Source organism: Leuciscus leuciscus (assembly GCF_965113295.1).
Source record: "Leuciscus leuciscus genome assembly, chromosome: 1".
Classification (NCBI taxonomy): Eukaryota; Metazoa; Chordata; class Actinopteri; order Cypriniformes; family Leuciscidae; genus Leuciscus; species Leuciscus leuciscus.
In genome coordinates, this window is record NC_138725.1 from 10,576,469 (window position 1) to 10,585,506 (window position 9,038).

The window sequence follows — 9,038 nt, forward strand, 5'->3', positions numbered from 1 at the left end:
CAGAAATATATATATATTTTTTTTCTTTTCTCTCTTTTGCTTGGGGTGTGGGGACATTGACTATGTTTCATGCACAAACGGACAGTGCGGCCTATTCGCTTTCATCTGAACTGTATTTGTAAGCACAGAAGAAACGGACAATTTTTGAACTGTTTTCTTGTTTTTCTATTTTGTCCAAATCCATCGTGAACTGAACTTACTGATGTGAACTGGCTGATTTCTAACTTTTGAACTCAATTGCGAGGTCGAGTGACTTGAGAGCTTTCCATCCACTCTGAGGCAGCGTGTTTTTGCTTTGAATACACTGAAGGACAAGATATATGTATATATATATATATATATATATATATAAGAAGAGGTTAATCTGTATGGTTTTGGTGACATTATTTTTTTTTTCTCTCTTCCCTACACAGGTTGCTAAATTTTGTTTGAGATTCTATTGATGCTGTGCATATTGTCAATTTACATTTTCTGTGTTACATTGGGAAGGTTACGGTGTTGTACTGTTGTTTACGCGAATGCAAATTTACTGTGATGGCTTACTACCCAGACTTTAAGACTGACTTAACCTACTCATTACCAGATTCTGTTCCCAGGCAGAGACACAAGTCAGCTCGGCATGCTGCCGTGGGTCTGGAGACTCAAGTGGAACGTCTACAGGCCGAAGTATCTGTGCTGCAGAAATGTCTAAATGACTCTCTCGAGTTACAGCAGAGAATATTAAGACAGTGGGGACCACCTGATGTGGACACCCTTGCAGCGCCACATGATCAGCTACCTACGATGGCTAGTTCTACGCCACATATCCGTGTCTCCACAGGCCAGGTGCCATCACAAGGTACGACTACTGCTAATGTTTCCCATAGACACTTGACATGCTCACCACCACAGGCAAATTGTTGCGATGTGAGTAATACCAGTAGAATCCTTGCATCTGTACTGCACCAGTCAAGGCTCGAGCCACCTGTATTCACGGGTGATGGACACGTGAGCCCAGAGGACTGGCTCCAATCAGTAAATGTTTACAGAACCTCGCTTGACTTAACTGATGCGCAAATTCTTCTAGAGCTGCCACGATTCAGCATCCATCACGATTCAGCATCCATCAGCCTAGCATCCATCTGGCGAATGTACGCTCTCTCCCTAACAAAATGGACGAACTACTTCTGCTCTCACGCAAAAACAAGGACTTTACCAACTCTGCTGCTCTGTGTTTCACGGAAACCTGGCTGAACGAAGCCATTCCGGACAGCGCGTTACATCTACCGGACTTTCAGCTGTTCAGAGCGGATCGCGATATGGAGTCAACGGGGAAAACGCGCGGTGGTGGGACATGCTTTTACATCAACAGAAGGTGGTGTACTGATGTAACTGTGTTAAGGAAGATGTGCTGTCCTGATGTGGAAGTGCTTTTCATTAACTGTAAGCCGCTCTACTCGCCGCGGGAGTTTTCCTCGCTCGTTCTCATCAGTGTTTACATTCCACCGCAAGCACACGTGAGTATGGCGCTGCAACAGCTGGCTGATCTGATCACAGAAACAGAACAACAACACCCGGACTCTGTTCTTATCATTCTCGGAGACTTTAATCAGGCAAAACTCACACGTGAGCTGCCTAAATTCAAACAGCACATTACATGCCCCACCAGAGACAATAATATTTTGGACCATTGCTACACCACAACAAAGGATGCATATCGCTCCATTGCCAGAGCAGCTCTAGGACTTTCCGATCACTGCCTGGTTCATCTTCTACCAACTTACAGGCAAAAACTTAAAACTGCTAAGCCAGTAATAAGGACTGTAAAGAGATGGACCAACGACACAGAGCAGGTCTTACAAGCCTGTTTTGAATGCACTGACTGGAGTGTTTTTGAAGCTGCTGCCAGCGATCTGGACGAGCTCACAGAGACTGTAACATCATACATCAGTTTCCGTGAGGATTTATGCATCCCTACCAGGACTTACTTATCATTCAACAATGATAAACCATGGTTCACACCAAAACTCAGACAGCTTCGTCAGGTCAAAGAAGATGCCTACAGGAGTGGGGATAGGATCTTGTATAATTAGGCCAGGAACACATTGACAAAGGAGATTGTCTAAGAAGAGCTATGCCAAAAAGCTGGAAAACCAGTTTTCCTCCAACGACCCTGCATCAGTGTGGAAAGGCCTGAAAGACATTACCAACTACAAGACACCATCCCCCAGCATCGACAGCAACAAGCATCTTGCGAACGAGCTGAATGTCTTTTACTGTAGATTTGAGACCCCCGATCAGACACCCCACACCCGCCCTGACCATCTCTCTACACAGCCATCAACACCTCCAGCCATCCCCCTCCCCTCCACCCCTGCACTTCAGATCAGTGAGTATAATGTGCGTCAGATCTTCAGGAAACAGAAGAGAAGGAAAGCACCAGGCCCAGACGGTGTTTCACCAGCCTGTCTGAAAACCTGCGCTGACCAGCTGGCCTCTATCTTCTCACTGATCTTCAACAGATCACTGGAGCAGTGCAAAGTCCCTTTCTGCTTTAAACGCTCCACCATCATCCCAATCCCGAAGAAACCAAAGATCACAGGACTCAATGACTACAGACCTGTTGCCTTAACATCTGTGGCCATGAAGTCATTCGAAAGACTGGTGTTAGCATATCTGAAGGACATCACTGGACCCTTGCTGGACCCCCTGCAGTTTGCCTACAGAGCAAACCGGTCTGTGGATGATGTGGTCAATATGGGACTGCATTACACCCTACAACATCTGGACAAACCAGGGACCTATGCAAGGATTCTGTTCGTGGACTTTAGTTCTGCCTTCAACACCATCGTCCCATCACTGCTCCAGACCAAACTGACCCAGCTCTCTGTCCCTAGCTCCGTCTGTCAATGGATCACCAGCTTTCTGACAGACAGACAACAGCTAGTCAGAATGGGCAAAATCACGTCCGACAGCCGCACCATCAGCACCGGTGCTCCACAGGGATGTGTTCTCTCACCACTGCTCTTCTCCCTGTACACAAATGACTGCACCTCTAAAGACACCTCTGTCAAGCTCCTGAAGTTTGCGGACGACACTACTGTTATCGGACTCATCCGGAACGGTGACGAGTCTGCGTACAGACAGGAGGTGGAGCAGCTGGCTCTTTGGTGCAGTTATAACAACCTGGAGCTGAACACGCTCAAAACAGTGGAGATGATCGTGGACTTCAGGAGAAACCCCCCTGCACTCCCTTCACTCACCATCATGGACAGCACTGTGACTGCAGTAGAGTCATTCAGGTTCCCGGGCACCACCATCTCTCAGGATCTGAAGTGGGACACTCACATAGACTCTATTGTGAAGAAAGCCCAACCGAGACTGTACTTCCTGCGTCAGCTGAGGAAATTCAACCTGCCACAGGAGCTGCTCGTACAGTTCTACTCAGCTGCCATCCAGTCCATCCTCTGCACTTCCATCACCATCTGGTTCGGCTCTGCTACCAAAACCGACCTCCGTAGACTACAGCGGATAGTTCGGACTGCTGAGCGAATCACTGGCACTACCCTTCCCACACTCAAAGTACTGCACTCATCCAGAGTGAGTAAAAGGGCTCGCAAAATCACTCTGGACCCGTCACACCCAGCACACTTTCTGTTTGAACTGTTACCGTCTGGTCGACGCTACGGAGCACCGAGCACAAAAACAACCAGACACAGGAAAAGTTTCTTTCCCCAGGCCATCTACCTCATGAACACTTAAATGTTCCCCTACTGTGGAACAAACATGTGCAATACTTCCCTCAGACATTTCATTATAGCACCTTATAACTTTATATATATTTATAAATTATAATCTTTTTTTTTTTTTTTCTATTATTATTATTTTTTTATTTAATTTTTTTATTTATTTATACCTATGTTACTTGTCACTTGTCTTGTCACTTTATATTGTATGTGTACTGGAAGCTACTGTCACCAAGACAAACATGTTGTCACATGGTCACAGTTCTGTGATTTCTTCAGGACAGTCTTTCTTCCTTCCAACAGTCAAGAGCAGATATTAAGAGTAGGGCTGGGGGAATTAACGCGTTAATCTTTGCGATTAATTTGAGATGTTTAACGCGTAAAAAAAAAAAAACGCATTTAACGCAGCACTTTTTTTTGGCCTCGTTTTAATGATTTCCTGTTGCGGCTGCTATTGAAATGCCGAAAATATGGGGATCGGGTTTCATTCTCGCGCAGCTTTCATGAGAGCGGGTCTTTTCCCCTCCGTGTGCGCGGCCGCACTCTCCGTTCCGTGTGTGTGTGTGTGTGTGTGTGTGTGTGTGCGTGCGTGTGTGTGTGTGCGTGTGCGTGTGCGTGTGCGCGTGCGTGTGTGTGTGTGTGTGTGTCGGCCATAGGTGTCGGCGCGCTGCGCTCTCTGCTCAATGTTCGACTCCGTGTTTGCGCTGCATGTTCTGCTCTGTCGTTCACGGACCAAACGCTCCAATCATGTACCGATCACGCACTGGAAAAGCAAAGTCCGCTCAAATAAGGTGAACTTTCTCTGTAGACTTCTGTTTGCTGAGCTGGTATAGTATTGCTGGGCAACAATGTTAAAGGGATAGTTCACCCAAAAATGAAAATTCTGTCATTTACTCTCGCTCAAGTTGTTCCAAACCTGTATGATTTCCTTTCTTCTGCTAAACACAAAAGAAGATATTTTAAAGAAGGTTGGTAATTAAACAGTTGCTGGTCCCCATTGACTTCCATAGTATTTTTTTTTCCTACTATGGAAGTCAATGGGCTCCATCAGTCGTTTGGTTACCGACTTTCTTCAAAATATCTTCTTTTGTGTTCAGCAGAATAAAGAAAGTCATACAGGTTTGGAACAACTTGAAAATTCTTGAGGAATTTTTATTTTTGGGTGAACTATTCCTTTAAAATTACCTGCTCTGATCACATGCTCTCTGGTAATAATAGCTTTTTTAGGACTATAGTTTATTTTTATAATTAGTAAAAGAAAAAATTGAAAAAAAAAAATCTTAAATTGATTATGTTGATTGATTATTGAAAAAGAATAATACATTGATATATTGATGTTTAATATTATTTTAATATAGGGCTATTTTCTGTTCCTTTTTTTCCGGTGATTCTAAGTTTAATTATTGATGATTACAAGCTTGGAGGAAATGCAATTAATTGCAATTAATTACAGCAAATTGTGCAATTAATTAGTTAATTTTTTTTAATCGATTCCCAGCCCTAATTAAGAGGCATTTTAGATCGCATACAGAGCCCTGAAGAGCCCCTACCTACCTTTGTGGCCCACATGCTAAGTGAGTTCAAGAAGCTAAAAACACCCCCGCCAGAGCAAGAACAAATTGACCTCATTACTAAACATGCCCTTGAAAAATACAGAGTTGCACTCTATGGAACTTCTGTCACCTCAGTCATGGATCTCCTTCTGAGAGCTCATGAGCTCCATGTAGTCATTGGACCAAGTGGTTGTTCCCCAACTTCAGCGCAGAGTAAAGCTAAGCTTGTTAAAGACCCTTACTGTTACAAGTGCTCACGTCCTGGCTTCACTTCACGCACATGTCCAGACTGCAACCTAATTCCAGGAAAGAGCTCACGACGACGAAGTGAGGCTCCTGAGGTGCATTCAGGACCTTTTCCTGATACAAGAGACAGATTTGACAGCTGTGAGGCAGGTGAAAATACCCCCTTTGTCACGCATGAGGGAAACTACAAAGGGGGAGGATGATTCGCGGAGGCAATCCTCCCTCCAGCAAATAAATTCGCCTCAATTGACTTACTGCGCTGTTTCTGCACAACCTGTCCTTGGTCATGTGGAGGACCCCACATCCTCTTCCTATTGGAGCACCCCATTTACTGTTAAAGTTAACCTACGTGGCCAGGTGCTGGATGCTACAATTGACACTGGCGCATCACTTTCTGCAGTGCAGGCAGACATTATTCAGAATCATGGTGGATTGAAGGGTAGAGTTCAGCCATGGACTTCTCCCCCTATAAAACTCGCAGATGGGGGGGCATGCCAGCCAGTGGGGCTTACATGGTTGGCTTTTGGGTTCATGGGTCAGCGGTTTTATCATCGGTTTGCTATTGTGCCACGCCTTTCCTCTACATTGGTCCTAGGGATGGACTTCATGTTGCGTGCTTCCATTTCCATTCACGTCCCATCTAGAACTGTCGTAATGGGCGATAATCCTTTATTCATGGAGAATTTGGATAGCGGAGCAGACTATGAGTCGGATGAGAGTTTAATGTTCATGGAGGTTCCTTCATCAGCACTTCATGATAAAATTGAGGAAGCGTGTCTGAGTACTGCCGAAAAAAAACAGTTGGCTGACCTAATTGGAAGCTTTCCGGATCTCTTCGACGGTCATCTAGGCCACACCACTCTAGCTGAGCACTCCATTGACACGGGAAATGCAAAACCTATTCACCTTCCTCCTTATCGTACTTCCCCAGCTAAAAAGCAATTGATCGAGGACCAGATAAAGAAAATGCTACATGAAGGCATTATTGAACCGGCTACGGGCCCTTGGGCTGCTCCAGTGGTGATGGTACAAAAACCTTGTGGCGAACCACGGTTTTGTGTGGATTATCGTGGGTTAAACCAGCTCACTACTAAAGACTCTTACCCATTAACCAGAATTGACGAGTCCCTTGACTTCCTATCACGTGGGAAATTCTTGACGACGATTGACCTCGCTCGGGGTTACTGGCAAGTCTCCATGGCAGAAGACTCGAGACAGAAGACTGCTTTTGTTTCTCATTGTGGACTGTTCCAGTTCCGAGTGCTTCCATTTGGTTTGTGCAATGCACCGGCAACCTTTCAAAGGCTTATGAACAGCGTTTTGGCGGGACTCATCTATAAGTCTTGTGCGGTTTACCTGGACGACATTGTTGTGGCGTCGCCCACGTTCAAGCAGCATCTTGTGGATCTGAAGGAAGTATTTTCGAGGCTCCAGTCTGCCGGATTGTCCATTAAACCAGCCAAATGCCAGTTCTGTCGCAGTGAACTTACCTTTTTGGGGTATCGGGTCTGTCCGAGTGGCATCTTACCGGAAGAAGGCAAAGTGAGGGCCGTAACGGATTTTAAGCCACCTGTTAACGTGAAGCAAGTGAGGCAGTTCCTGGGCTTGACGGGTTACTACCGCAGATTTATGCAAGACTACGCCCGCCTTGCCGAACCACTCTTCAACCTCACAAAAGCCGACGTACCTTTCGTCTGGGACAGTGCTTGTCAGGAGGCTATGGACACTCTAAAAGGAAAGTTAACTTCAGCACCTGTGTTAAGTTTTCCCGATTTCAATCTACCATTTTTCATCCATGCGGATGCCTGTGATGCGGGCCTGGGAGCTGCGTTGATGCAGAAAGATGAAAATGGTAGAGATGTTGCTGTGGCCTACGCGAGTCGAGCCTTACATAAAGCCGAAAAGCCTTATTCCACACCTGAAAAGGAGTGCCTTGCGGTGATTTGGGCCCTTGAGCACTTTAGACCTTACGTTGAGGGTCTCCACGTCACCATCTTCACTGACCACAGTGGACTTCAGTGGTTAATGTCACGTCCGAATCCCACTGGACGTCTAGCTCGTTGGTCTCTCTGCCTTCAGGATTTCGATTTCGACATTGTTCACAGGCCTGGTGATCGAAACAAAGTGCCTGATGCCTTGTCTAGAAATCCACTAGATGTTGAGGAGCCGCTGATGGATATACTACCTGAGTACGCTGTGATTGGTGGTCTTGATCTTCGAACACTCTCTTCTGTGACTCTTACAGATCGTTCTCATATAAGACAGCTCCAACTGGATGATCCAGTCACAGGTGAACTTCTCCGTAAAATGGAGGCTGCGCTTGAAAAAGGTGACACTGATCAATGCTCCGAGTATTCCATTCAGGATGGTCTGTTATACTTCAATGATCCAAAACATGCTTGCGGTATCCACCCTTTGAAAGAGTTGAAGTTGTACGCTCCAGAGTCGCTCAAAGATACCTTGCTAAAGTATTATCATGATCATCCTACGGCAGGTCATCTGGGAATTACTAAGACTTTAGCCCGACTGAGAATGAGATTCTTCTGGCCCAAAATGGCATCAGAAGTAAAGAAATATGTGACATCCTGTACAGTTTGCCAATTGACGAAACCAAGCCAGAGAAAGCCTTCCGGTCTGATGGTTCCCATTCAGCCTCAGAAGCCTTGGGAGTATGTGGGTGTGGACTTCGTTGGCCCTTTACCTCGCACATCCAGAGGAAATGCTCACATCTTGGTGTTTGTTGACTACTTTTCAAAGTGGGTCGAGATAGTTGCTGTACGAGAAGCCACGGCTCAAGTAGCTGCCAGTAAACTGCTGAGTGAAGTTTTCTCCCGTCACGGGGCCCCCACTTACTTGATTTCGGATAGAGGTTCCCCCTTTGTGAGTGAACTGTTTGGACGGATGCTTACTGCCTTGGGAACTGAACATCGACTGACTACTGCGTATCACCCGCAGACTAATGCAAAAGAGAGGGTGAACCGTACTCTCAAAACAGCCATTAGAGCGTACGTGGATGAGAAACACGCGTCCTGGGACAGATATATCCCACAAATTTGCTTTGCACTAAGGACTGCACCTCATGAAAGCACGGGTGAAACTCCGGCCATGATGTTATATGGGAGAGAGTTGGACACTTCACTAGATCTGGTCACTCAACCAGCCTGGATTGGGATGGAGGAGACTGAAATCCCGTACTCTGAACGCTTGAGGTTGTCGCTGAAAGAAGCGCACCATCATGCCAAGTTAGCTCTGGATGCCGGTCACGAAAAAAGAAAGCTGCACTATGATAAGTGGCGCAGATCAGCTTCTTATAACGTTGGTGACCTTGTCAGAGTGAGAACTCACCCTAAGTCGGATGCGTTAGCCAACTTTACGGCTAAGTTAGCACCCTTGTACTCTGGTCTATACCGTGTCACTAAAGTTTTGTCTGACGTGAACTATAGGCTTACAAAGTTGAACACTGGTGAGGATGCTGGAGTCTTTCATGTTGTAAATATGCAGCCTTTCCACACTC

General features: G+C 45.9%; 1 long non-coding RNA gene across 1 annotated transcript in view; it reads right to left on the bottom strand.

The window, feature by feature from the left end:
* The window catches only part of LOC309492842, a 66,909-nt gene that overhangs the window by 35,763 nt on the left and 22,108 nt on the right, over positions 1-9,038 (bottom strand). The gene's annotated exons all lie outside the window — the stretch shown is intronic.